At 39.6% G+C, this 27,508-nt stretch overlaps 1 protein-coding gene across 2 annotated transcripts in view; it reads left to right on the forward strand.

Annotated features, from left to right (window-relative positions):
* The first annotated feature begins 325 nt into the window (after positions 1-325).
* Mtus1 (microtubule associated scaffold protein 1) overlaps positions 326-27,508 on the forward strand; it is a 145,219-nt gene continuing 118,036 nt past the window's right edge. Inside the window, exon 1 of one of the 2 annotated variants that reach the window (XM_047548322.1) lies at positions 326-434. The gene's annotated coding sequence lies outside the window, so the exon portion shown is untranslated. Of the gene's footprint in view, positions 435-754; positions 892-27,508 lie in introns of those variants that run through there. The other variant, XM_047548321.1, reaches the window with a different exon arrangement.

The following is a 27,508-nucleotide window of genomic DNA, read 5'->3' on the forward strand; positions in this document are numbered from 1 at the left end:
CTGTAAGGAGGCCAGAGGGCTCAGAAGAACACAGGTGGCAAGAGGTCAGGAGGAGGAGAGAAGGAGAAGGAGAAGGAGGAGGAGGAGGAGGAGGCTGATCCTCTGTGTAGCCGGGTCAGCCCTAGAGCCCCAGCACTGCAGAGCTTTGGTCGCCGGCGGGGACTTGTGTGGTCTAGGGACGCGCGGTTCGTCCAGGTGCGCAGGCAGTAGCCCGCGGCACCGCGTCGCACGTGGCAACAGGTGCAGCACCTTCCTGGGCAGACGCCTGCGGCGTGGGGCGCGCTCGCACTTAGCCCGGGAGCGCGCGGGGCCTCGGGATTGGGACACGGGAGCGCGAGAGGAGGGAGGAAGCTGGCAAGCTGAGCCCGCCAACCTGCCGAGTGGAGCCCAGCCGAGCCAAGCAAAGCAGGAGTCTCCCCGGCTCGCGCCTCAAGGTACTGCCTCGCGCGTCTCTTAAGTTTCTCAGGGGCGCAGCCTCTTGAACCCCTCATGTCCTTTGTCTCCCGCGGGGAGACGTGGGAGGGGTCCGCTCAGAAAGAGCAGCGGTGGGTTACGGAGCTGAGGCCGCCGAGCTTTTCTATTTACAAGTTTCCTGAACTCCCCGCCCTTGCTCCACCCCCTGGCAGCCCGGGAGGCGGGGAGGCTGAAGCTCCAGGACTCCGGGTTCCCGCTTAGCAGCCGCTGCCGCCGCCACCGGGGTGCTGGTGGGGGTGGGGGTGGGGGTAGGGGTGGGGGGCGAGTCGCGCGCCCGCAGGTGCGCACTCGGTCCGGCAGTCCTCCCAGGGTGGGCCTGGAGCGCCCCCGCCCAGAGTGCATAGGACGCCCAGGCTCCGAGCGCTCTCTCGGCTGCGGCTCCCCCCAGGGCTCGGTGTTGGCTCCGAGGCGCTGCGGGTAAGTGCAGAGCTGAGTGGATTCCCGCCGCCCGGTCTGACCCCGGTGGCGATCTCGCAGGGTGAATGCAACTGACATGTGACGGGACTAGCTTTCGAAGAGAGGGGCGCGTATTTCGAAGAGTTGGGGGAGAAGGTGGGGAGGCAGCCCAGCGGAGCGGAGGCAGGTCTCACGTGGGGTCAGTGCAGCTCCTGCGGAAGAGACGGATGCAGATCTTGTAGCTGTCACCTTGAAAGTGACCGGAGGGGTTTACAGTAGACTGGGTTAAGCCGACAGGCCAGCTTGTACCCCCAGCCGGAAGCCGCCCACCCAGCATTTGACCCGCCAGGGCGCGGCAACCCCAGCCTTCTCGCTGGGCAGTTTGCTGGGGAATCTGGGCAGAAATTGTGGGAGAAATGGGGGTTGCTGCAGTTCCTAGGTCTTTTCGCTATGCCTCATTACTTCTTCTCCTCCTTTGTACTTTGCAGCCTCTCTAGATAAATCCACTAATAGTTAAGGGCACCTTATTGACTACTCAATAGTAATTAGTGGATTTAGGAGTTTACTTATCTTAGATAAATCTTTTTGCCCTAATCCTCTCCTTTCCCCATCTTAAGACATACTCTTTTTCTGCTAGGTCATTTGTAGATTTTGACTTGGCATAATCAACCTTAGAAGTAAGACTGAAGAGGTTAATTATTCATTTAGCTTGCATAGTTGCACATCTTACGTTAAATACTTTTTATTTTAAGCAGTCAGTGTTCTAAGCAAGGAAATCCAGTGTATTTTGTTTGTTTGAATAAATCAAAGTCTTAGGCCAAAGGAGAGGAGAGAGCTTTCATGTTTTGCCAGGTGATTGGAATTCAATCATCACACTCAATCACAGCTCTGGGGAGGTGGGGTGGTAGTGGACTAATAAGGAGTAAATTCCTGGGAGAGGAAGAAATCAGGGAGGGGGTGGGATATACAAAAGAAATAACAGTAGTAGTTGCTACCTGGAACCTGTGATCTCTTTAAGAATCTAAATACACCCAGATAACAGTATATGGATAACTCTAAAAGGAACTGCATAATCAGGATTGCAGTTGCATAGGCCAACATTTTTAGGGATGATTATAACAGGAAATGGTGGACTATTTAAATTAAAAGGATACCCTATTTACATTGCTTTACAGTGGAGAAAAGTTGCTTTTTCTTAAGTACTATATTCCATAAAAAAGTTATGCCAAAAACCCTATTTGCTTTTTATTAAAAAATAACTCCAGAGGAATCAAAGTTAATTTAAAATAACATGTGATGTGAAGTTGTTTATGTAATTTGCACCAACTTTTCCCACCTATTCTTTCTAGCTTTCTTGGAGTGTGTGACTGGTGATCAATTTTGTGTCTGTCATCCATATACTCTCCTATCTAGGTATACCCTCAGTCTCCAAAGTCTGTTCTTGTAGAGAAAATAGTGTTTGGTAGAGGTCTGCATTGCTTAACTAAATGTCAATAAATCAAAGTTAACTTTTAGAGTGTTTAATAGCTTTATGAAATGCTAGATAAATTTCTTATAGTATTTCTTGGAAACTAAGCTTCATTTATTAGACTTAAGCTTTTAATGTCACTTGATAGTCCTGTTAACTTTCTTATGATTTCAAAAGTAATACAAGCTTCATATATTTAAATTAGTAGATTCAGAAAAGTGCAAGAGTTAATCTTATGATCTAAAGAATAGTTAATATTTTTATACATGTTAAAATATAAAACATAAATTGTTACAATAATAGTTTATATCAATATATTGTTACATGCCATTTTTTTTCTGCTTAGCATATCATGAAAAATTTCCCATTATATGGTCTTCAGAATCCCTATTTTGGTATCTCTGCTGTGTTACATTTTTATAGTTGTATCAGTTTATTTAACCATTTTTTCACAACTGAACTTTCACTTATTTCCAGTTACTATTATTAAATATACTCTTAGAACAATCATTCTTTTAAAAACTTTGTATTCAGGATGTATTAGAAAGGAGTCCTTGAAATATAGTTCATAGTTCAAAGTCTCTTGATACATATTTGCTATTTGCTTTCCAAAAAAAGAAAAAATTTAACCAAAGTATGCTTATCGGCATTCTATGAGGGTACTTGTGTTACTATATTCTTTTTTAAAAAAATATTTTTTAGTTATAGATGGACACAATATCTTTATTTTGTTTATTTTTATGTGGTGCTGAGGATGGAACCCAGCGCATCACATGTGAGAGGCAAACTCTCCACCACTGAGCTACAACCCGAGCCCTGCTACCATATTCTTGTTAACGGGGATCATCCCTAAGAAATGCCAGCTTTATAGGTGAAAAATGCTATCTCAATATTTAAATTTCTATTTCTTTGATTACAAATGATGTTGAACACAAAAAAAAAAAAAAATCTAGTTATTTTTAGTTTTACTTCTTATTTTTTATTTTTGTTATTGGGGATTGACCTAGGGGGCACTTCCAACACTGAGCTACATCCCCACTTCCCCATTTTTTTCTTTTTAGACAGGTGGCGCTTAGTTGTCCAGGCTAGCCTCTAACTTGGAATCCTTCTGCCTCAGCCTCCTGAGCTTTTGGGATTAAAGGTGTGCACCACTGGGCCCAGTATTTTATTCCTTTTTAACTGGATGTAGTGCCAATTTTTTAAATTGGAATATTAATGTTTTTCTATTAATTCATAAGCACTTTTTGAATTGTTAGGAAACTTTTGCCGTCATATTGAAGATATTCTCTCCATTTTGGTCTTTGCCTTATAAACATTTGTAGTGGTGTTGACTAACAAAAGTTCCATACTCAATGTTGTTGAATCTATTGACATTCTCAAAACAGAATATTCAACACTTCCAAATTATAGTTTAAGAACTATGTGTGAAAGTGGTAGAAGACTTTTGTGAAAAGAATTCCTCCTCAAATTCTGCATTAGATTCTAATTCATTACAACAACCTCTGTGTTCTAGAGTAGAGACTAATGCAGAACTTCTTACATTTTTGGTGAGAAACTGTCTTCTGGTAGATGCCTTTGGAAACATCCTTTGAAATCAGAGCAGAAAGTTCAAATCCAGGGATTGGAAACCTTTCAGATTTGTTGTGATTATGCAAAGCCAGCTCAGTTTCCAGTAGTCCATTCCTAGTGTGATTTTGTCAGACCCTTTTGCTATTCATTATTGTAGTTTCTCACTGAATTGTTGGTATGAGTCTTTTCTTGATGTCCTTACAGATGCATATATAGTTTAAGGTTTTTCTCAAATTAATTTCCAACACGGTTCATAGATTAAACTATTTGTTTGAAGGGGACAAAAAGCCTTCCTGGTTTCCCAAATTTATCTTTCTTTTCTATGGAAGCTTAAATATTACCTGAGAACTTTTCAAAGTCTTCACTGAAAGGCATAAGTTCTCCATCCCAACCTGAATCTTTCTTTCTTGCTTTTTGTCACTCTATCTTTAGAGCCCAGCGGTAAGTCACAGGGCAGTATTTGGGTTGTGAGGATGAAGTTAGTACTCTAGGTGTTTGTTTGGGGGCAGTTAAAAATGTCCCCAGACTTTCTCTGCAGGTGGGTAGGCCTAGGAGGAGGTGGCCCTATAACTGGCAGGTACTGGGCAGTGGTGACTGTCGCCTCCAGGGGAAGAAAGCAGTAGGATCTGAGGATGAGTGATTACACTGCAGAAAAGAGGAAGCAGGTGGGATGGTAAGACCTCAGTTAGCCTGAAATCTGGTTCTGCAAAGCCTGCTTTGACCAGAGGTATCCATGCTTGGGTTATGACAGCCTCGTGTAATTGAAGTAGCGATTTCTTCTAAAAATTTTATTCCTAAACCAAGTCTAATTAAAGATTGCCCTGATGATAGTTATTTTTTAAAAATGCCCTCAGTATTCTTTGAAGTCAGCAGTTACTACTACTCTTTCATGTGGGCAGTTTTCCATGATGATATTAATGAATAACTTTCTTGTTCACTTGGCCCAAGATAAAGAAAAAAAATTTTCCATTTTGAAGATGACAGGTTTGGGGGTCTATCTTTACTATGTGGATAAATACTGTAAAACTTCATTTTCATACACCATAAATCAATTTGTATTTGTGATTTCCTGATGTATAGTTTTACACAATTGAAGAAAAGTTTGCTCAACAAATTGAGTGTAAATAAGGTGGTACCTAGATGTACTTCACTTTAATAGCTTTCACGCACTGCAGAAGTACGTATTTCCACATAAATCTTAGATTTATAAGGCAACTTAATTTGTTCATTAAAGCTACTAGGGTTTCCTTGAACTGTAGCTTAAACACCATATTGAAGAGTACTGAAAATACATTTATTCAAGGATAAAATGCATTTAAGTTTTGCCGTCGGGCCCATGTCTCAAAAATGTTCATGTGTACACATTAGTTACATGTATAAAATAAGAAAAATCGTATACCTTGCCTTCATTGTAACTTAGGAACTTAGTTTTACAACTTTGCAACTTCACAGTGAAATATAGTTTTAAAGTCACTTGAGGAAACCGTTCTTACTGTTTGTGTGAAGTTGACTCCAATTTTTTTTTTTTTGTATTGGGGATTGAACCCAGGGGCTCTACGGCTGAGCTACATCTCCACTTCTTATTTATTTATTTATTTATTTGAGGCAGGGTCTTCCCACATTGCTGAGACTGGCCTTGAACTTGTGATCCTCCTGCCTCATCTTCTTGAGTTACTGGGATTAAAGGCATGTGTCTGACTAACTAGAATCATTTTTAGCAGTGAAAGAAGATGAAGTGTGCAGGTCATAAGTTCCTTAGAATATCTGGAAAGGGACAAAGAGGTTGCAGGGAATGACTTCCAGGTACCATAATTGTTGCCTGAAACTGTTGTTTTCGTGTGACAGTAAGGATTGTGCCAAGAAGAAGGGTGGTTCTGCTCAACTTCAGTGTCAGCACAGCAAAACAGAAGGGTAGACTGGGAACACAGGGGTCTTCTAGGTAAGATGCTTTGGAGTGGGTTTTTATTTTCATTTTTAAAAGCATTTATTTTTGGTGATGGAGATTGAACCTAGAGGTGCTTTACCACTCATACATCCCTAGTACTTTTTGTTTTTTTGTTTTGAGACAGGGTCTCCCTGAGTAGCTGAGGCTAGCCTTGAGCTGGTGTTCCTCTGCTTCAGCCTCCCAAGTCACTGGAATTACAGGTGTGTGCACCACTGAGCCTGGCTGGAGTGGGTTTTTAAAATATTAAATTTCCTTATTATCATTTTTAAAAATATAGATCTTTGTTCCTTGTAAATAAATTGTATGCTAAGAAAATTGGATGCAAAATAAAATTTAAGTTTGAGAGCCTATCACAATTACCCTGATGCTCTACAATTAACTAAAACATTGCAGAAACTTAAATTGCATTGTGAAAGGAGTCCTGTGAAATATCCATACTTATCAGAAGAATAGGAAGAAGAGGTGTAAGAGTACTTTTTTGTGTAAATAAACATACCTTAAATCACATTTATGACCATTCACTAAGTATTGACTGTTGGGTTGTTAGCTTATCTCCTATATTTTTCCAAGGCTACATTGGAGCCTTGGTAATATTTAACTCAGATGTTATTTACGCATATACCAATCCTGAAGGAAAAGTCAATACCTCCTCACTTTGTTTCAGATAAGCAGTTCATAGGAGGTATTTAATAGTATTCAGTGGCATATGAGAAATTAATTTTCTTTCATGTTTATTTTTTTCTCATGACTGTTAATGATTAGTGATAGCATGTTGAAACTGCAGGTCCTTTTCAAACAGAGCTCATTTGGCTAGCTTGATGAAATAAAATAGAAGCCAGGATAGATGTAAGCAGTCTAAGAGATGACATTCAAACATAGATCCCCCCTCTCTCCACACGTCTCTGACAAGTACTTGAGTTGTACTTACCAGAATACCAGTTAAATCATCTCGTGTCATAAAAATTGTATTTTTTAAATTATACAGTAAACTGCTGTAGTGTAATTCTTTCATTCTTAGGCACATTATATTATTGAAACATATTGCCTGTCACTAATCTGATCCAATGGGCTTTAACTGAAGTGAACCTGGCAGAAGTGCTGCTTGCTGGTAGAGAAAGGTGGATTGGAGAAATAAGAAGTGGGTTGAAAAGGCTGAGTTATGTCAGGCCCTAAGAAAAATGCACTTGATTATTAGATTCTCCATGTCACCCCTACATGCAGAACCAAGCCATTTATGTATATAGTTAGGGTTATGTTTTCATGTTAAATGGCAAATTAAAGACATGAGGAAGAATCTTTGCTGTTTGAATATTTGATTTTCATCATCCTCAAGTCCTGATTCAAGTACTTTGTGTGATCCAAACCCTGTACAAGGGCATAGATATGAAAGGCATTTGGCCCCAGTTCTGAGGATGTTAGTGTTTTTGTTGTTGGAATTATTCCCCCAGTTGGTATTGTGCCATAAAATGTCCGTCAAATTTTGGTAAATGTAAGGCTGTTTTGACATTCTTGATTATAATCATCATTACTCTTTTCCTTCTTACCAGAAGAGATGAAAAGCAAAAACCCTTAGCACTATACTCTGATTTCACTTACTTTCTCTGAATACTGTTTGGTAGTTACTTTTTCCAATATATATCCATTCATATATATTTTCCCTGTTTAGGTGGATATAATTTTTTTTTTTTTTTTAATGTACTAGGGGTTGAATCCTAGTCCTCAAGCATGCTAAGCAAGTGCTCTACCACTGAGCTAGTTCTCAAATATCATCTTGTTACATTTTTGGAAGCCTTTTGAAGATAAAGTGTGCACCTTACAGTACTGGGAACATGTGTACTTTTATAATTATTTGTGACAGATGTAGCCTGGAGTAAATCATTTAGAGCTTTGATGGAATGGGCATTTGAAATTCTTTAAGTTAATTACTAGAGGGTCTTTTAAACCAGAAGTATGAATTTCCTTACTCCCTTTTTCCACTTTGCTCCTTGTCCTATTCTCTTGTTCTCACCCCTCATCCCACAAGAGAGCTCAGCCTGCTCTGTGTCTCTCTGGATAAGGGCGCCGGTGGAGCAGAGTAGCAGAATTGGAAGGTGCAGAGGTTCCTGTTCTGAGTCCTGTCAGGACATCTGGCATGCCCATGTGCAAACACTTACACACAATTGATTCCACTTGTGATAATTTATTACTTTCTCCACTTATACAGACAATCACAAGTTGATGATTTCTCTTGAATAGAGACTGGGGTTGTTTTCTGTTTAGAGAATTATGTCTTTACAACTTATAGAGGAATTCAGATGACTTTTCATGCTGAGATTGTTCTTTCTCCTATAGTATTTAATGAGATTTGTGTTTCAGAGTAGTTTTGCATTTCTGCAAAATCTTTTGATAGTTTGCTAGAATTTCTTATTTTTATTTTTAAAATGTGGTAATGGAGATTGAACAAGACCTGATGCATACTACACATGTGCTCTATCACTGAGCTACGTTCCTGGCCCACTTTTCTTCTTTTTCCTTTAATTTTGAAACAGGGACTTACTAATTTGCCCAGACTGGCCATGAACTTGTGGGCCTCCTGCTTCAGCCTCCTCAGTGGCTGAAATTACAGGCATGAGTCACCATGTCTGACTTCCAGAATTCTTGATTATTGAACTCAATTTAATGCTCTCAAGTAGTAACTTTTTAAAAAATTTCTGTCAACATTTCATTGATGTTACTTTATAAAGACACTAATGGCAACTATGCAGAGGGCTTTACTAACTCTTAATTTCAATATGAAATAAGGATTTAGTCAATGAAAGAAGGGAGGAAGAAAAAAACCTACATTTCTTTTTATGAAAAATTGTAAACCATTTTTATTGCAGTTTTGATCTGCATTTATGAAAATGCAGGTTTTAGCTTATTAAATGAAACAAATTTTAAAACTTATAACCTTATTGATATGTAATCATAGGACAATTATTTTCTACTTAAGTACTAAAAGGTATTTTGATCTTGACTAATTTGCCCTCTTCCCCACCATCCAGTGCTGAATATTGCTTTTCTTCTCTTGTTTTTAAAATTGAATTTGGAATACTAAAACAAATAGAGGTATTTCAACAATTAGATTTTGCTCACCCTGATGTCAGGTCTGAGACCTTGGAAATATACTTTGTTACAGAATTGGAAAAAATGTTATAAGTGTCAGAACACTTGGAATAGGAATGTAATGGAGAATACACAAACGGTACACAGTCCGGTTCATGTCTCATGTCTTCCATGTCAGTTGGGTAACCTTCAGTGAGTTATCTCATTACCTCTGCAACTCGGGTGCCTCATCAGTACCTCAGGAGTAAGGTACTATCTCTTGGTGTTAGTCCATTGCTGTGCCAGGCATATAGAAGATCAGTAGGTGTTTTAAATCTCTTCTGATTCATAGGTTGTTTCCTGTAATTTCCTTGACTTGACTTTGGTGAAGATGTTGCTTACATCTGCTATGCTCTCTATTGGAATCAAATTATATAGGAGCCTGATAACTTTCTCTTTTCCTTTGAAAGACTTGGTTTATACAGTAGCATTTAACATTTATTCTTGGACTCTAGTTTTGTTACCTTTGGTATTCTTTAGAACTGAGAATTTAGTGAGCTGCTCATATTTTCCTAGAATGGAGTTGTATCTTTTTAAATCCAAGCAGATACTTTGATCTTTCCTAAAGTCTGTAAATTATGTGGCTAGTTTTCTATCCACACAATTTAAAAGCACTTAGAGTTGAGTCATCACTTTTTGAAATAATAATGTTCTTGTGGATTTTAAAGTACTGAGATTCCTTATTCTAATGGTTAAGCTATAACTTGGTCCAAAACGTTCAAGAGTATAAATTGTATAAATGTTAATATTTATATATTTAAATACAAAAGAGATTCTGAACTTTAATTTTTGAGGCAAAGTGAAATAATTTCTTATGTTTTTGGAAAGCAGCTTGTAAATATAACACATTAAGAACATTTTCAGGGACTGGGGATATAGCTCACTTGGCAGAGTGCTTGCCTCGAAAGCACAAGGCCCTGGGTTCAAATCCCCAGCAACCCCCCGCCCCCCCCCCAAAAAAAAAATTTTCATTCAGTTAGCATGTCAGCCCTGTGAGTTGGGCAGAACAGGTCATGAGAGCTCTGTTTGACACAGGAAATTGGGGACCAGAACTATTTGAATAAATGTTATGTTTTGTCTTATGGTAAGTGAAGGACTGGTACTAAGGACGTCTGCTCATTCTTTCTCTACTCCCGACATGATACTCTTACTTGACTAGCTTTAATGCCAGTAAAAGTAATAATAAATTAATATTGCAAGGGTTTTGTACATATTGGGTCTGAAGTGGGATCCAAGTTATGCCATGGTTTGGACATACAAAAGTTCAGATGACATAGCTTAGAATTATGGTTCATTATTTTTCTGTTTTCTAACCACAGAACATTAATATAGAATGTTAAATGTTGGAAGTCATTTAGATTAGTAGCACAAATGGAAATTTGACAGTTACAAATTGTTTAAAATGTATTTCATTGCTGTAGGAATTTAGCTTTCAGACTGCTTTTTTTCAAAGAGGACCTAATAAAATTCATAAGAACAATCATTTGGATTTTCTGATTTCATCCCATCTCATAGATGAGCAGCAGTTCAGGCATATGTTAAATAGAACTGATGTTTTAAATATTTTCTTCTGTAAAAATACTGAATCCTGTTTCCTTATAAGCTACACAGAGGCAGGTAATTATTGGGGTGAATAGGGATAGTTCCCTGGAAATTCAACTAAAAGGTGAGGCCTGATGTCATTTGGAACTAGGAAGAGATGAATGCCCCATGAAACCAGTTTTACCTGAGAGTCTCGGTCATATTTCTAGCCCTGAAGGTCATCAGCTCTCTATTACCAGGTGTTGCCTAAGAAAGGAAGAGTGTTGGGACTTTAACAGTGGGCCCTTTTCTGAAGATTGGCACTTCCTTTGCCCAACCCAAGTGAGTTAGATGTGTACATATGTTGACCTTCTGTTCAAAAACTTTTATTGGCCAATGGAAAGCCTAATGTAGGTAATCATTTTCAAGGGCACAGGAAGCTGATGTTTAGTAAAGGTTGGGAAGTACTAGGTGAGGTGCCAACTTGCATAACCACACACACAGTGATGATTTTCAGTTGGTCTTGGCATGATTCAAGTGGAAAATTATTTCCTTTAAGCCAAGTGGACTTTGAAGAGATGTGACACCTGTCCGAAGGTTCTGAACAAGGAGCTATTCATGGTCACATCACCCTTTCCGGAAAAGATTTTATTTTAGCTTCAAATTCTGCCTGCCCTCCTGGCCTATGCCATTTCCCTCAAATTGCTTGTGCTGTATTTTGGGTAATTTCTCTCAGGAACTGTATGTAATTTCACAAACCATAAGCATGCGGAGCCTTCAGGTCATTTCTTTAGCCCAACTGTATAGTCCTTGACATTATCCTTCATGGGCACTGGGTATGCATGGTAGTTTAGTTTTAGTTATTTACTTCTACAAACAGTTCTTTCTTTTCTGTTTGTTTGATTTATTTGTTTCTTTATGGTACTGGGGATTGAATCTAGGGATACTCTACCACCGAGTAACATTCCCATGTTTTTTTTTGTTTTGTTTTTTTTTAAGAGGCAGGCTGTCACTAAGTTGCCAAGGCTGTCCTTGAACTTATGATCCTCCTGCCTTGGCCTCCTGAGTCACTGAGATTACAGGTGTGTGCCACCATGCCTGACTTGAACACAGTTTTTTCTGTACTGGCTCAATACTGCCCTTGAACTTAGTTTTGTTGTTTTGACTCTTTTTTTACTGATTTTTCATTGGGCGAAGAGATCTACTTTTTTGTGCAATTCTGAAAATTATGTACATTATGATGTAACATCCAAAAGAATAAGAACTTTATTTTGTTTACTTCTCTATCAGGAGTATTTAGACTAGTGCTTTATATATAGTTGCTTAATAAATTGTTTTAGGAATTTTGACTAAGACCAAGAAATATATTTTAGGTTCTCAGAAGTCTGTTGGCTTAAAACTGTAGGCATCTGGCACATGATCCTGACCTGCTTTTTAAGGAGATGTAGTCTGTGGCTATAGTTCCCTTAAAGGCACAGAGACCTCCATTTAATAGAAGGGTCCAGGTGAATATGTTTAGGAGGTAACAGTAAAGCTAAAATTCTGAATAAGTAGAACAGATAAATATAGCAGTTAATTGGTATAATGAACATTCAGAAGTTTCAAATGGGTAGGAAGGATTAGTTGGAAAGCAGATTTCAGAACAAGAACCAGAAAAAAAAATGTAAATTTTGACATGAAATAATGGATCTTTCAGAATGCACATTGCTGGAGTGGGTGGTTTGTTTGGTTTTGTTTTGTTTTTTGTTTTTTGGTACCAGGGATTGAACCCGGAGGCACTTAACTGCTGTGCCTCTTCCCCAGCCCTTTCCTTTTTTTTTTTTTTTTAATTTTGAGACAGGGTCTTGCTAAATTGCTGAGGCTGGCTTCGAACTTGCAATCCTCCTGCCTCAGCCTCCTGAGCTCCTGGGATTACAGGCTTACACTACTGTGCTGTGCTGCACATAACTGTTTACTGGCCCGTGATCTTTGAAAAAAAAAAATCTTGAGATAAAATCAAATACCCTGAAATGAAATGCACCTAGTATAAGTGTATAATTACAAGTTTTGGTTAATATGTCTTCATGTAACCATACATCTGTTAAGATTTAGAACATGTTCGTCACCCCAGAAAGTTCTCTCAGGCAAATGAACAAAATGTTGAGCTTTGGTCATAGGCAGAGTGAGGACAGTAATAAAGCTTGTCAGACAAGGTTGTCAACATAACAACTCCAGCAACTAACAACTATGGGTGAGTTAGAAAGTTTACAAAATTTTTGTTTAACTCTAAAACAACCCTGTAAAAGGGGTTGTCATTGTTATGTTACTTTTCATAGATAAGGAAAACGAGTCCAAAATTATTTTTTGCTTGCCAGTGTAACTCGGTTATGGAACTCCTTGAGTAACATGTGCCCTCCATGTCCAGGTGGTTTTGGGGTCTGTGGCTGTGTAGATAGAGCTACCAAATGTTAGGTGATTTGGCTGTGGTGCAGAGGAGGGTGGAGAGAGATTGAGATTTCCCATTTAAGCTAGGCACAGTGGTACCTGCCTATAGTCTCACCTACTCGGGAGGCAGGAGGATTGCTTGAGCTCACGAATTTTTAGGGCCAATCTGGGTAAAATAGTGAGACTCCTTTAAAAAAAAAAATAGTACTAGGTTTAATATTCATTGCTGCTGTTTATTAACTGTTTCTTGGGCAAGGTACTGTTCTCCTGGCAACAGCAGGTTAACATCTCTGAAAGGGAGGAGGGATGGGGAAGGTGACTGTCTTGTGACCTGTTTGATCAAGGGCCTGTCAGTGGACTCTGAAGAGCTGAGACCTGATGTTGTTATCTTTGTCCACGGAAAAGGTGGCTGCTTACTCCCCCATCCTGGCCTCACACATTGCTGACTGTGGACAAATCATCGGGCTTGACAATGTGTCGGAGAGACGGGGTCCTCACTTGCCAGGCCCTTGATGTGCTGAGCACTGTGTCTGCCAGCTCTTTCTCTCACTAGTCCTTCTGAGGTTCAGAAGCTGCCTATCATTTCTCAGCTGTTAGGTCAGCCTTGCTCCACAATACCTGTCAACTGTGTTAGGAAAGAGCCTTCTGAAAAAAGTTCTATTTTTATTTTCTTCGCAAAGAGTCTATATCCTTGCTATAGAACAGTATGTGTTGGTTTGAGGTGGGTGACTTTTTAAGTGATCCAAAGAACTGTGGCGACGTCTTCTGGGCAGAACTGAACTACCTGGAGCAGCCCTCCTGCGGTCCTGAACACAAGCTGCTCCTGTAGTGTTTTTAGATGGTGGGTAATAAACATGTTACCCTAACTTTTCTAAGTATTAAACCTAGAACCCTAATTCCTCAATAGTGCTCAGAGAGGGTCCCTTTCTTCCAGCCCCAGCCACTGTAGCAGCTATAGAAGCACTTCCACAGTATGACTGAGAAATGAAATTTTCTCTCTTTCTAACCCAACTGGCTCACAGGTCTCCATCTCATCTTGTAGAGAACACTTAGCAACCACAAGATAACTTTCGATGAAAAACATCAATCCCTGGTCAATATTCACTTCAGTACTTGAATTTGGTCAATTTGAACTTCCTGTCTTGGGCTAGCGTCTCTGAAGTTGTCTCCCTCTTCCCCAGTACGGCCCTTCTGAGTTGATGCCTGGGTTCTGATAAAATGAGAGTGGTCTGATCCGGGTGCTGCCTTTTAGGCCTCTGGTCTCTATACTGAGGCAGTGGGGTCATGGCTGGTCCTTGATGCCTCTGTCCGTGTGCATCCTGTTGGGACTGGTGTGGGCTGGTGTGTGCTGGTGAATGTGGTCTCTGTTGTGGCTTCTCTGGCAAGGTCAGCATACACTGACTGCCCTTCCTTGAAGTGTCCTAGGCCTTTTCTGATTCATCGACTCTCTCCATACCATCTTTCTCTGTGGGTCTCCTGCTTTGATCTTGGAGGTTTGGAAACTGGCCTCCATATCCCATTGCTGCCATGTTTTCCTGAGTTCAGAACTTCCAAATGCAGATTATGAATCAGACATTTGGTGACAAAATGTTAACTAGGATGCGGTGAGATGGAAAAAATACAATGTACTAAGGTTTTCACAAGTTAGAATTCATATAACCCAACTAACAGAATGTTATTCTGCAATTATGTACTCAGTGTTTTTTCTTTTTAATTAGAGCTTTATAGTTACATAGTAGTTGGGTTCATCCCGACAAACTTGTACATGCATGGAAATCTATTTCAGTTCATGATCCCACCCCCATTTTCCATCCCTTTTCTTTCCCATCCTCCCTCCCCATCTCCCATTCCTCTACTCTACTTTGACATCCTTTCAGTCATCTATTCATTTATATTTGATTGATTATATTATTCGTCTCTCCCCTTTTCCTCAGTTTTACTGTAACTTCTTCATAGGGGAGAAAGCATTTAACCTTTCAGTTCCTGAGTTTGGCTTATTTCACTTATATGATATTCTTCATTTCCATCCATTTACTAGTAAATGCTATAATTTCATTCTTTCTTATGACTGAGTAGAACTCCATTTTGTGTGTGTGTGTGTGTGTGTGTGTGTGTGTGTGTACACATACATACACATACATATATACATACATACATATACCACAATTCTTTAATCCATTAATTTGTGGGCATCTGGGTTGATTAATTGAGCTATTGTGAATATTGCTGCTATAAATAGGAGGTGACTGTATGGCTGTTATATGCCAATTTGAGATTTTTTTAATTTTTAAAATTTTTTGGTGCCAGGGATTGAACCCAGAGGCATTTAACTACTCAGCAACATCCCCAGCCTTTTTTTTTATATTTAGAGAGAGGGTCTCACTGAGTTGCTTAGGGCCTTGCTAAGTTGCTGAGGCTGACTTTAAGCTTGCAGTCCTCCTGCCTCAGCTTCCCAAGCTCCTGGTATAAAAGGTGTGCACCACCATGCCTGGCTCAATTTTAGATCTTTTGAGAAAATAACAAAGAGTGGGATAGCTGGGTTATATGGTGGTTCCATCCCTAGTTTTTTGAGGACTCTTCATACTTGCTTTCCAGAGTGGTTTATGTACTCCATTTTTGTGTTAAAATATCCTTGGTAGTCGTTGAAACTTTTGTCTGATATACTCTTGGTGGTGATATTTAAAACTGATTATCCCCATGTTGTCTCTCCAGAGTTCAGAAGGGAAAGTTTTACTAGTCCATAAAATCTGAAAGGCTGAGAAGCATTTACCTGCCTGTTCCTGTCCTTAGCTCAAGCTTCCCTGTCTTCAGGGAGTTACATTCAACCATTCCCTCCATATCCTTGGCCTAAGGTCCCCTTAAGTTCTGGTCACCTCTACCTGGGCAGTTTTTATAATCGTTTGCTGGTACTTACTTGTCTGAACTGTAAGTTCATTGAAAGCTCCTTCAAAGCAGGGTCCCTCTTGGTCACCACTTCCTGCCAAACACCTAGCAAAGCAGCTGGCTTGTGGTAGAGGATTAATAAATGTTTGTCAGTTGAGTGAAAGCCCTTGATGTAGAAAGATTCCTGTGACAGGGATAAGGAAACTGGCAGAAGTGCTTGTGAAGGAACCACCCCCATTGTGAACCCCTGTAGCTTCTCTGGGACTGTTCAAAGCACTATTATAATAGGTTCCTCCTTTACCTACCTAATTGGACACTTTTTTAAAAAAGATATTTTTAAGATGTTGATAGGCCTTTATTTTATTCATTTATTTATATGTGGTGCTTAGAATCAAACCCAGTGCTTCACACATGCTAGGCAAGCACTCTGCCACTGAGCCACAACCCCAGCCTACGACTTTGAATAGAATAAAAATTACATAAGAATTATCTCATTCTCAAAAGTCTGTAATATTAAGAGAACATTTGTAAGAAAATTGATAAGGTTTAAGTTGCTAACTGAAGCATATTTGTATAACAGGAGAGAATAGCATTATCCTCAACTGTAATCCACACTTGATTTAAGTTAAGCCACGCTGCTATCTTGCCTCTGACAGCTAAGCCAGGAAGTTAGTATCCAAAAGGAGAGAAGTTATTTTCTTTAACATCTGATTAAAATACTTTACACAGGCTTTAGATCATTTGGAGAAAAGCATCAGTAAGGACTGAAATTATTCATTTAAAAAATTGGGGGGTGGGGACTTAAAATTCTACTGATAGTAATTGGATTAGTATGGTAGGGCATTTCTCTCCTATTAAGTGAAAATCTTTAGTGCCCACCATCTCTATCTTTAAACTCTGAGCTGATGCCAAGCTTGGTGGCATATGCCTATAATCCCAGTGGCTCAGGAGGCTAGGTAGGAGGATCACAAGGTCAAAGCCAGCCTCAGCAACTTATCAAGACACTGTCTCAAAATAAAATATAAAAAAGGTTAGACATGTGGCTCAGTGGTTAAGTGCCACTGGGTTCAATCCCCAGTGACCGCCCCCCACCACACACAGATGTGCACAAAATGAATCCAAGCTGATCTATCATCTCACAAATCTGTGAGATTGGGAGCAGTGGCCCTGGCCCTGGTCAGTTTGGAATTTGTGGGCCACAGCTGAGGATGAATTCAATATATTATTGAACTGTTTCTGTTGAGAATTTATTACCAAGATTAGTTACCAGTGTTCCCATCTTGACTGACTTTCATATAACAGTGATTTTAAAGTCTGTCAATTAAGACATCATACCATTAGGAGCCAGACTCAAGGGCCATTTTCATGGAGCTGAGGACTCTGAATTAAACACTTTATTGTTACAAATGTAAAGCTGACAAAACTTAATTTGTGAATTTCTAAATTCTTCTCATAGCACAATATACATATTAAAAATTTTTTTCTTTTATAAAATATGTCATCTGTTCCTCCAAATCTATTGAGGATCTATTCTGAGATCTGGTAGGTGCTTCTTCCTACATTACCATCTAAGAAATACAGAAAGTAGACAATGTTGGAGCAGGGAGATTTTGTTCTGCTCGTGAGGGTAAGGGAGGGAACTTCACTGGGTTTGTTGCTTCCTGAGGTCCATATTTCTGTGTTCTCCCAGACTACTCTCTCATTTAGCAGTCCCTGAGAAATCCCAACTCCAAAGTGGATGCAAGGGAGGATACCAGACAGGTAGAGGTGTGCACACATTCAGAGCCAGAGATTCTCAGTAAACAGATGCTAACTGCTACAGCTGGGACCAGTAAGTGAATCTTCTTTATATTTTATGTATTTGAACCTGAGAATGCAAGAATCAACATGTTATCTTCAACCGTTTCAAAAGATCTTCATTTAATGTTATCAGCAGAAATCTGGAGAGCAGATATTTTTAACACCATACACTTGTGAGTTCGGAAAAAAAAAATATTCTGATTCTTGACAAAATCCAGCTTAGGGTTAAAGAAGAGAGATCAATTCTGACATGTTAAGATATCGTTGGAGGGAACTTGGCACAGTGTTGCATTCTTATAATCTCATCAACTCAGGAGGCTGAGGCAGGAAGAGTGCAAATTCAAGGCCAGCCTCAGAAACTTAGTGAAACCCTCAGCAACTTAGTAAGACCCTGTCTCAAAAGATAAAAAGGACTGGGGATGTGACTTAGTGGTAAAGCGCCTCTGGATTTCATCTCCAGTACCCCCACCACCCCACACAAAGTCCTTGGAAGGAAGGTGCAATAGGAAATATGTAAACTTCCCCCCATATTTTTAGATGCATTCTCCCATGAAATTCCGGTTAATATGCTTAGGCCTACTATTCATTTTAGTAGTGAGGGTAAAGCCAAATATTTATTTTGAACTTAGAGTTCTTTAAATTCATGTTACTGCAGTTTTATTTAATAGAGGTGTAGCAGTAGATTAGACATAGTTTTAGCATCAGATGTATTTTGTGTTTCTGGAATGCCTGTTCCATTTAAAACCGATAGGTGTTACATTTTTTAATAGCACGGGAGATATTTAACTTACTACATCATTTTGGTATGCTCTTCTTTTTATGAAGGATGACTAAATTTTTCTTTGAATATTTTTTCAATATCTCTTTCCATGGCTATTATACAAATCTGAAATCTCAGTGTTGGTAGTGCACATGATACATTCTCGTCCATAAGTTATTTTAAATTTCCTAGCACATGGTTCAAAATCTTCATAGATGAGTAGCACCTCTTTTCGAGTCTTGTTTCGTTAACCTGATGAAATCCTGGACACCAGGCACCATACATGTGAAACAGGAGCCCAGGCTGAGGTCTGGCCCATTGAGGACAGTCAGGTTTGATGAGGCTGTCCTCTCCTTTATGTCTCTTTGGAGAATCTTGCTGTGTTAGCCCAGGAGTGTTGCCAATCTTATTGGGACTTCCCTGGCTTCTGAAGGGTTTCTCTCTACAGATTGCCTCATGATTATCTAGGACCAAGTTAGGAATTGGAGAAGGGCTGCTAGTCTAAAAATAGAGCTTTCAAAGAGGGCCCGGATGGCACGGATCCACCACAGCCCTCCTGCTGCCAGGAGATGATCACATAAGAAGGGAGGCCATGGGGGTGGGGGTCGTCCAATGACAGGTGTGCAGAGGAAGAGAAGCCTGGGTTTTCTTCCTGGCTTCTGTAGGGGGAGGTAGAAGTTTTTAGTGGTCGACTTTAAAACAAATCTTAGAAACAGTAACAGTAAATATTGAGGCAATTCCTTTTATGAAGCTGGGCTCACTGATACGTGTTTCTAGGTGATTCTAATTTGCAAGAAACCTTTGTATTTAAAGTTAATAACACTAAATCTGAGGAATCCAAACAGTAACATGTCAAGTTTTAGCATCAGATGTATTTTGTGTTTGTCTGGGAACACAAAATGAAGCATTGTTTGACAACTTGCAGACAATAGAACATTTAAACAGAAGCCAATGCATTTGAGATTGAAATTTAGGAGAGGATTATTTAACAGTCTTACTTACACCTTTTTTTTTTTTTTTTTTGAATTGTTGGTTCTATTTAGTTATACATTACAACAGAATGCATTTTGATTTATTGTACACAGAGTACAACTTTTCATTTCTCTGGTTGTACATGATGTAGAGTCACACCATTTGTGTAATCATACCTTATACCTCTTTAGATTACAGTATTGTACAAATTTTCAGTGGAAGCCACAGGGACCAAATGACTTCAAATCATGAAAACTAAGCATGGTCAGAAGGCCTCGAGCAACACCCTCCTCCCTCAACCTTCAGAGTCATCTTGCAGGTCTGATTAGATGGAGGAAGAGTATTCTGTTTGAATGCATATTGATTTAGGAATAGGTGGTCATTGATTTCAGAGATTTTGCCACAGCATCTCAGCATTGACTGTTGAGTGTATGCAGTGTGATCTGATTTGCACCCCTCATTGGATTTGGGGAGTGGCAGCAGACTGTTGTACCTTTGAAAATGTTTCCCGTAACCTTTAGCACTAAATTTGATCTCTTGCCAATTATTGTGTTAATCAGTTTTCCATCACTATGAGGAAATACCTGAGGCAATTAACTTAGTTTTATTTTGGCTCATGGTTCTGGAAGTTCCAGTCTAAGATCAGGTGGCCCCAAGACTGTCTGCCTCTGACAAGGATGACACATGGCAGGAGCACATGGCAGAGTAAAGCTCTTCCATCATGAATCAGGAAGCAAAGAGAAAGGGCAAGTACGGGTCCCACATTAGGGACATGCCCTTAATGATCTAAGGACTTTCCATTATGCTCCGTCTCCTAAAGGTTCATAGCACCTCCCAATAGTGCCTCCCTGGGGACCAAACCTTTAACCCATGCACATGCATCCAAACCATGACATTGTTCTAGAGCAGTGGATCCTTTTTTTGGTAAGTGTGACAGAAGGCCATTACAACCCTTGAGAGGGCTGGGGATGTAGCTCACTGGTAGAGCTATATTGCCTAGCGTGAATGAAGCACTAGGTTCCATCCTCAGCACCAAGAAGAGGAAAAAGGTTTGGAGCAGGGTGAGGCATGAACTGAATTATAATTGAAAAGGTTCATTTTGATTGCTGAATGGAGAGCGTATTGTAAGGAGGCAAGGGATCATGGTTTGTCCAATTAGCAGTCCAGGAGAGAGGGATGGTGGCATGGCCCAGGGGATAATAGTGAAAGTGAGGAATGGTTGCATGGGGGATGGGTTTTTGAGTGTGACACCTAATGGACTTATTTTTGGGATGAGAAGGAAAGGGACAACTTAAGGCCAACTCCTAGGTTTTTGGCCTGAGCAACCTGGAAGCACAGTGGTTGGTGCCTTTTTCCTGAGAACGAGGAGCACTGTGAAGAGAGGGAAGTTGGCAGAGATCTAGAAACCAGGAGGTCTCTTTTAGACTTGAAGTTTAAGATGCTTGTTAAAAATGTGAAGGGAGATGTTAAATGATAGTTGGGTACTGAACTCTGGAGCTTTGGGGAAAGACCAGGGATAGAGAGATTCATGTGGGAGTTGTTACCAAACAAAGGCTGTTTAAAACCAGAGGGGAGTCTAGGAAGGGAAGTTTGGTGAGGGGCTGAGACCCACCTTACTCCCCACACTTGAAGTTTGGTTAGAGGAAAGAGGCATTTGCCAAAAAGAAAAGTCTTGGAGTTTCAGAGGAAGACCGAGGTAGAAAGCATCTCTGTAGCCAAGTGGAGAAGGTGCACTTGAGCCTGATTCTAAAGCGTGAAGAATTTGCTTACCAAACTGGGAACATTCTGGTTAACTTTTGGCAGGGGTGTGTGTGTGTGTGTGTGTGTGTGTGTGTGTGTGTGTGTGTGTGTATGTGTGTGTGATGTCATCATTTAGAACCTTTGATTAACTTCAGAAAACCATGATAAATAAATCCTGATTAAATTCAGCCAAAAGTCAAAACAAGACCAACACATCTTTTTAAAAAACCACCAGAACATGGAATTTATTTACCCTTAGGACCCCTCATTTTAGGGAAGCACATACATTTTGTCAACCAATTTTGAAATATTAACAAGGGATGGAGGAACTATAATACTCTTTGAAGTAAAATTCCAAAACTTCTCTGTTTCCTGGTCACTGTGCCGGTAGTGCTATTTTAAGATCTTTATCCACAAGGACTCTTCCTTAGGGGGTTCCATTCCACATTCTACCAGATATTAATATGTAATTGTACTTCCTATACTCAGTTGAGTCGCTGTTGACTGTTGATATAACAACACATTTAGAATCCTTGCCTTGCTACTTATGCCTTGGGTCTGAGCTAAGCGTGTGACTCAGAGGCCTTCCCTGACCCTGTCCTACAAATCATCAGTGTTCATGCTTTTCTGCATTGACTACAATTGATTTGCATAGCTGCACTTACTTTTTGTCTCTTTTACTCACTCTATGCTAACTCCTGGTGGAATGTTTGATATATGGTGGATGGTTTGTTAAATATGATGTCACCCAGCATTAGCAAACAGATGTGTTAGAGGTGCCTAAGTAATTTTGATTTGATTTCCAAGCTCAATATCTTCTTTAAATCTGGTTTACTGAGGTATATTTTATACAGCTAAATTTGCTCTTTGTTTAGCATACACAGTTCATGGAATTTTGTTAAGTACACATAGGTAGTTGTGTAACCACCAACCACAAAGAAATTTCCATCATACCAAGAAGCTTTCTTGTGCTTCTGAGTCCTCTTCCCCCATTCTCAAGCAAATGCTGATTTTGTTCTCTTAGTTTTGCCTTTCTAGAATTTAATATAAACAGAGTTATATGGAATATAGCTTTTTTTTTTTGGTTTGGCATCTTTCACTCAGGGTATTTGAGATACATCTGTGTTGTTACATGTATTGGTTTACCTTTTTATTAATGCGTGGTATTTCATAGTATAGACATACTACAATTTTAAAAAAATCACCCATCAGTGATGAACATATATGCTCTGTTTCTTGTTTTTGGCAATTAGGTTTCTCTTCCTAGTTTTAATTAACAACAGAGAAGAAATTAAAACCCCAATAACCAATAGCCCTACGCCCCCGTCCGCATCTGTTATTTTCGTTACCCTTATTCTTTTGTTGTCTATTGTATTTTACTTGGTTTTAATCATAAAACAAATACTTTTTCTAGTTGTTTCATAAACTGCATAGATTTTATTTTTTTACTTGTTTTTGGTGCCAGGGATTGAACTTAGGGGTGCTTAACCACTGAGTCACATCCCCAACCCTTTTTTTATGTTTTATTTTAAAACCAGTCTTGCCAAGTTGCTTAGGGCCTCACTAAGTTGATGAAGCTTGCTTTGAACTTGCCATCCTCCTGCCTCAGCCTCCCAAGCTGCTGGGTTTATAGACATGTGCCACCACCATGCTCGGCATAGATTTTAAATGGTTTTATTTCTTTGACTTACTGTACTGTAACTTTCTAGTTAGTTTTTTGTTGACATTTAGGTTGTTTCTGGAAGAGTCTTTACAGTGATCGAAAATATGCTAACAACACTCAAAAGTTTCTCCTATGGTAAGTTGTCACTAACAGTTTCAGATTCTTAGCTGAAGGTAACAGAAATCAGTTCAGGGAACAGGTAAGACAGGGATGGGTGTGATAGGGTGTGGAGTCTTTCTCCAGGCTCAGAGTCTGGGAGGTTGCCAGGAGCCAAGTCAGGCAGATGGCCCTCCTCCTTCCCCATTTCTGCCTCTCTCGGAACACTGGTCCCATTCTGTCTGTGGAGACTTGCTTTCTCTGCTTCTGGGAGCATGAAGAAAGGTACCTGGTGCATGGAGGCTGGATTTATGTTCTTCAGTTCCAGCATACAATGTGCCTGACCTGCTGTTTCAAATCTTAATGCCAGAGGTGGGGGCAGGAATCCATTCCATCTGAGATAGGTGTCTACACCAGGGCTCGTTTTCTTCTTTGAGAGGGGCTTGTGGTGAACTGAGCCCACACTCAAAATTTTCCACATAAGGTGCTATAAAAATCCATTGTTTCCTGCCTATTGAAATAGCTTTCCAAAAGGGTGGTTACAATTACTTCTTTTTATTTATTTTTAATTTTTAAATTTTTTAAGATAGGATCTCCCTGTGTTGCCCAGGCTGGCCTCTGTCTCCTGTATTGAAGTGATCATCCTGCCTCAGCCTCCACCACAGGCATGTGCCACTGTATCCAGCTATTTTTAGGTCTTAACAGAGGAGAGACTTGAGGGAGTATCTCATACATCTACTTCTTTGTATTTAAATAGTAAAAATAACTGTTTATCAACTTCTTAGTTTTGCTCCATCTCCTATGAGTGACATTTAATGTCTAGCTAATGAAATCTAATTCAGTCAGTGTTTATCAAATGCTTACTTTAAGTGTTCTGTTTAAGACTTTCATAAATACAGGCAAGGCCGTGGGACAGATTTTACACTTAGAACCATGCATTCTCCTTGGGGTTTATTTAACTCTGGGTAAGGAGTTCCTTCTGTTAAGTGGGCCTCAAGTGGGAATGTTCCATGCACAAGTAGTCATCACCCTTTGGAAATAATATCAAACACTGGTGTTGGTTGGTTGGAAGCCCAGCAGCAACCTGAGCACCTTAGTTTTACTCTGAAATGCCTGCCAAGAGCCTCTTCCTAAGTTGTGTGCCTCAGTATTAAATTGTGTGTCTTATGGTCACTTTGATTTTTATGCCCCAATGGTACTCCTCTACATTGGCCAGGCTGTTTTACCTGGAATCAACACCCAAGCTCTCCTGGGACTTGCTCAGTTATCTGTTGGCCATGGGTCCTGATGTTTGTCTTAGTAAGTTCTGAATTCTAAATAGCCATGTCTAAAAACATATTTGTCACCAGACATACCCTATTCACTATGGTAATTTTTCTCTCTTCTGAAATCATTTGTCAACTGTTTTATGATTAAGTTGGTAGAGTGAGTATATCAGTAAAGAGTTTAAGAACAAAACTTGCAAACATAAGGAATTTGTTCATATGTACAAACTGGTTCTTCCTGTGTGACTCAGAAGGTTCTAGCTGGCTGCAGTGTTGTGCCACAATGATTGGTAAAGAGGATGAGTGCCATTGTGCACAGCACTCATGGATTTAATGTTTGTGGTCTGAAATATGAGGCAGCCTGAAGTTCTAAGACAGGTGGTGTAGCATTTTTCACTTATTTGGTAGACTGAGAAAATTGAGGTATGACATTAAGCCAATAGCTCTGACATTCTTCATTTGTGGAGTTGCTTTACTAAAAAGTTGTGGTAAAATATACATAAAAAATTTTACCTTTTGTACTATTTATTTTTACTTTTGTGTGTGTTACTGAATTGAACCCAGGGCTTAATGCATGCTAGGGAAACACTCTACCACGGAGCTACATCTCCAGCCTCTCTTTTACACTATTTTTAGGAATACAGTCCAGTGGCATTATGTTTGCAGTGTTGCATAACCATCACTGATTGTTCCAGAACTTTTTCCATCGTCCCAAATGAAAACTCTGTACCTTTTAAAAAATAACTCCTTATCCTCCACTTCTTCCTCCCTGGGAACTTCTTTCTAATCTTTCTGTCCTTATGAATTTGAATACTGTGTTATTATACAGATGGAATCATAAAATATTTGTCCTTTTCCGACTGATTTATTTCATTTAGCTAATGCTTTCAAGATTTGTCCATGTGTAGCATGTGTTGGATTTTCTTTTTTTTTAAATGTGTTATTCTGATTTTTATTTCCATTTTATTCCTATAAGATATTGATGTGTTTTATACCTTAGTCTTGAAGAGTTATAAGGCAAACTAGTAGATAAAGATCCTAAGAAGTCCTGCAGCAAAGACATTTATTTAGCTGTAGCTAAAGTAGTATTTCCCCCTTTTATAAGATCACAGAACCTTCTTTATTCACAGAACTTTATTGATATCTTTTACATTTAATGTCCCAGAAAACAAACCTTGGAAAATAGGCTTTTTCCATGACTTTCTTGAATATTCTTTTCTTTTCACTGTAAGGGTAGTAGGTGATTGGTGGGGTTCATTATTTTTTAAATGACTGAATAAATATTTCACTTATGCATTACCCCACCTTTTTTATCTATTCATCCATAGATGGATGCTTGTGGCTGCTACTTTTTGGTTATTGTAAATAATGCTGATGTGAGCCTGGGGTGCAAATATCTCCTGGAATCCCAGCTTTCTTTTCTTTTGGAATGTGATGCTAGATCATGTGGTAATTTTTTGTTTAGCTTTTTGAGGAACCACAAAATTGTTTTCTATAGCTGCTGCCCCATTTTTACATTCCCATCAGCAGTGCAAGAGGGTTCCAGTTTCTCCTCTTTCACATTTTGATATTACTCATCCTAATGGGTATGAAATGGTATCTCATTGTAGCTTTGATTTGCATTTCCCACAAGACTAATGATAATTATCTTTTCATGAGACTGATCCTGACACCTGGTGGTGTTCCCTCCTGTTACCCTCCTTTAAATTTTAGGACAAAGAAAAACTTCCTCTCATTTTTTTTCCTACTTCCTACCCTCTTCTGACTTCTGAGATTGAGGTGGTGGTGGCCAGGGTCAAGTAAGAAAAGTATTGCCTATGCTTTTCCAACTCAAAGTGCCTATTTTCTCATTGAAGCAAAGCCCTTACAGATATTGACAGCTTGGCCTTCAGAGAGATGTTAAGTCCTGGGTAAGTTTTTCCATGCTAGTAGTAGCTGCTTTATGGACTAAAGGGATGTCAGTTGGGACCAATCTGGAAACATCAGCACTGTTAATTGCATTTCTCTAGAAAACAAGTTTTAAGTAAAGTAAATCTCCAAGTGAACTTTGCAAGATCACATGCGTGGGTGTTGGGGACTGTCTTTACCTGAAGCATAGCTGGAGGTATGGTAGTATGAGGAGGTGATGGCATTGAAGAAGGAGAGTGAGGGCTGCGGGATGGGAAAGAACATGGTTTGCATCTGTGGTTTACATCCCAGTCCTACTTCCATGTCATGCTTTTGGCCAAGCTCCACGTTGGAGATGCTTGCTATTGTACCTGAGTGTGGAGATGTGTGCCAAAGCTAGTTTCAATAAGCAGGAGTGATTGACAAGCTGCCAAAGGGTTCTTCCTGGGAAACCCTGCTGGGCATTAGTGCTACATCAAAGTAGGGCATCTTGCCCTAAGTTTGCCATGTGTAGAAAGGCCATTGATATAGACATCGGGCTCTTGCACTTGCTTCAGGTAACCTCAGCGCACCTCCAGGCCATCTCTGTGGATGATGTGGCCAGCATGACTCACGAAGACTCTTTTCCCATTGCTAAACTTGGATTTAGTAATGGAAGACATTTAAGAAATGATTTAAAAGTTCAGTTTAGGACTGGGACTATAACTTAGTGGTAGAGTGGTTGCCTGGTATGCTTAGGTTCCTGGGTTCCATCCCTAATGTGCATGCATGCAAGCACACACAAATTCAAAGATTATCTTTTTTCTTGGGTTCTCATATCTGATGTTTATATTTCACTGTATACTTTTTTCCCTCTTGGATCCTCACTGGCATGTCAGAATTAAAGAGAAATGAGTTTCTCAGCTAACGTTTCAAACCACCTAGGTGAAAGGGGTGGGGGGAGGTGTAGGTGTATTTGTGTATTGCACAGATTTAGGAAACTAGAAGGATAATTTTGTTCATGGAAGATAGTTTTCTTATGGACTTACCTTCTTGGTTTAATCTCCTTTTGATTCTCTAATACAGATTAGCTTTGTTGTGTAATTCTTGAGTAGTTTCCATGCCAGTGCTTTCTCAAAGGCACTTTGTGTCCACTTTCTCTCCACTTTTCATCCCTTTTGTGTTTTAGCATGGTGAGTCATAGGTGGTTGTGCAGTTTCAGATACTGGAAGAACTAAACTGGTCTGAAACATTTTTTACTTAGTGCCTAGATCTTTCTATCATGGAGTGATAGTGGGCTATAAAAAAGTTGAACACACTACGTGTAGTTTCTGGCCTAGTTTCTCTTTGTAGAAACATTTAATCTGCTTTGTGACCCAGTGCAGCCCTGAATGTACTGGTTTCTTGTCTTAATTGGCATCAAGGATTATAGCCAAAAGTGCTTCCTTGGTATGACATCAATATAGATAAAGCTGGCCTCTTCCACTGGCAAGCACTCAATCATTTTGTTTTATCAGACACAATATGACAGTCATAATTATGA

Source organism: Sciurus carolinensis, chromosome 4 (assembly GCF_902686445.1).
Source record: "Sciurus carolinensis chromosome 4, mSciCar1.2, whole genome shotgun sequence".
Lineage (NCBI taxonomy): Eukaryota > Metazoa > Chordata > Mammalia > Rodentia > Sciuridae > Sciurus > Sciurus carolinensis.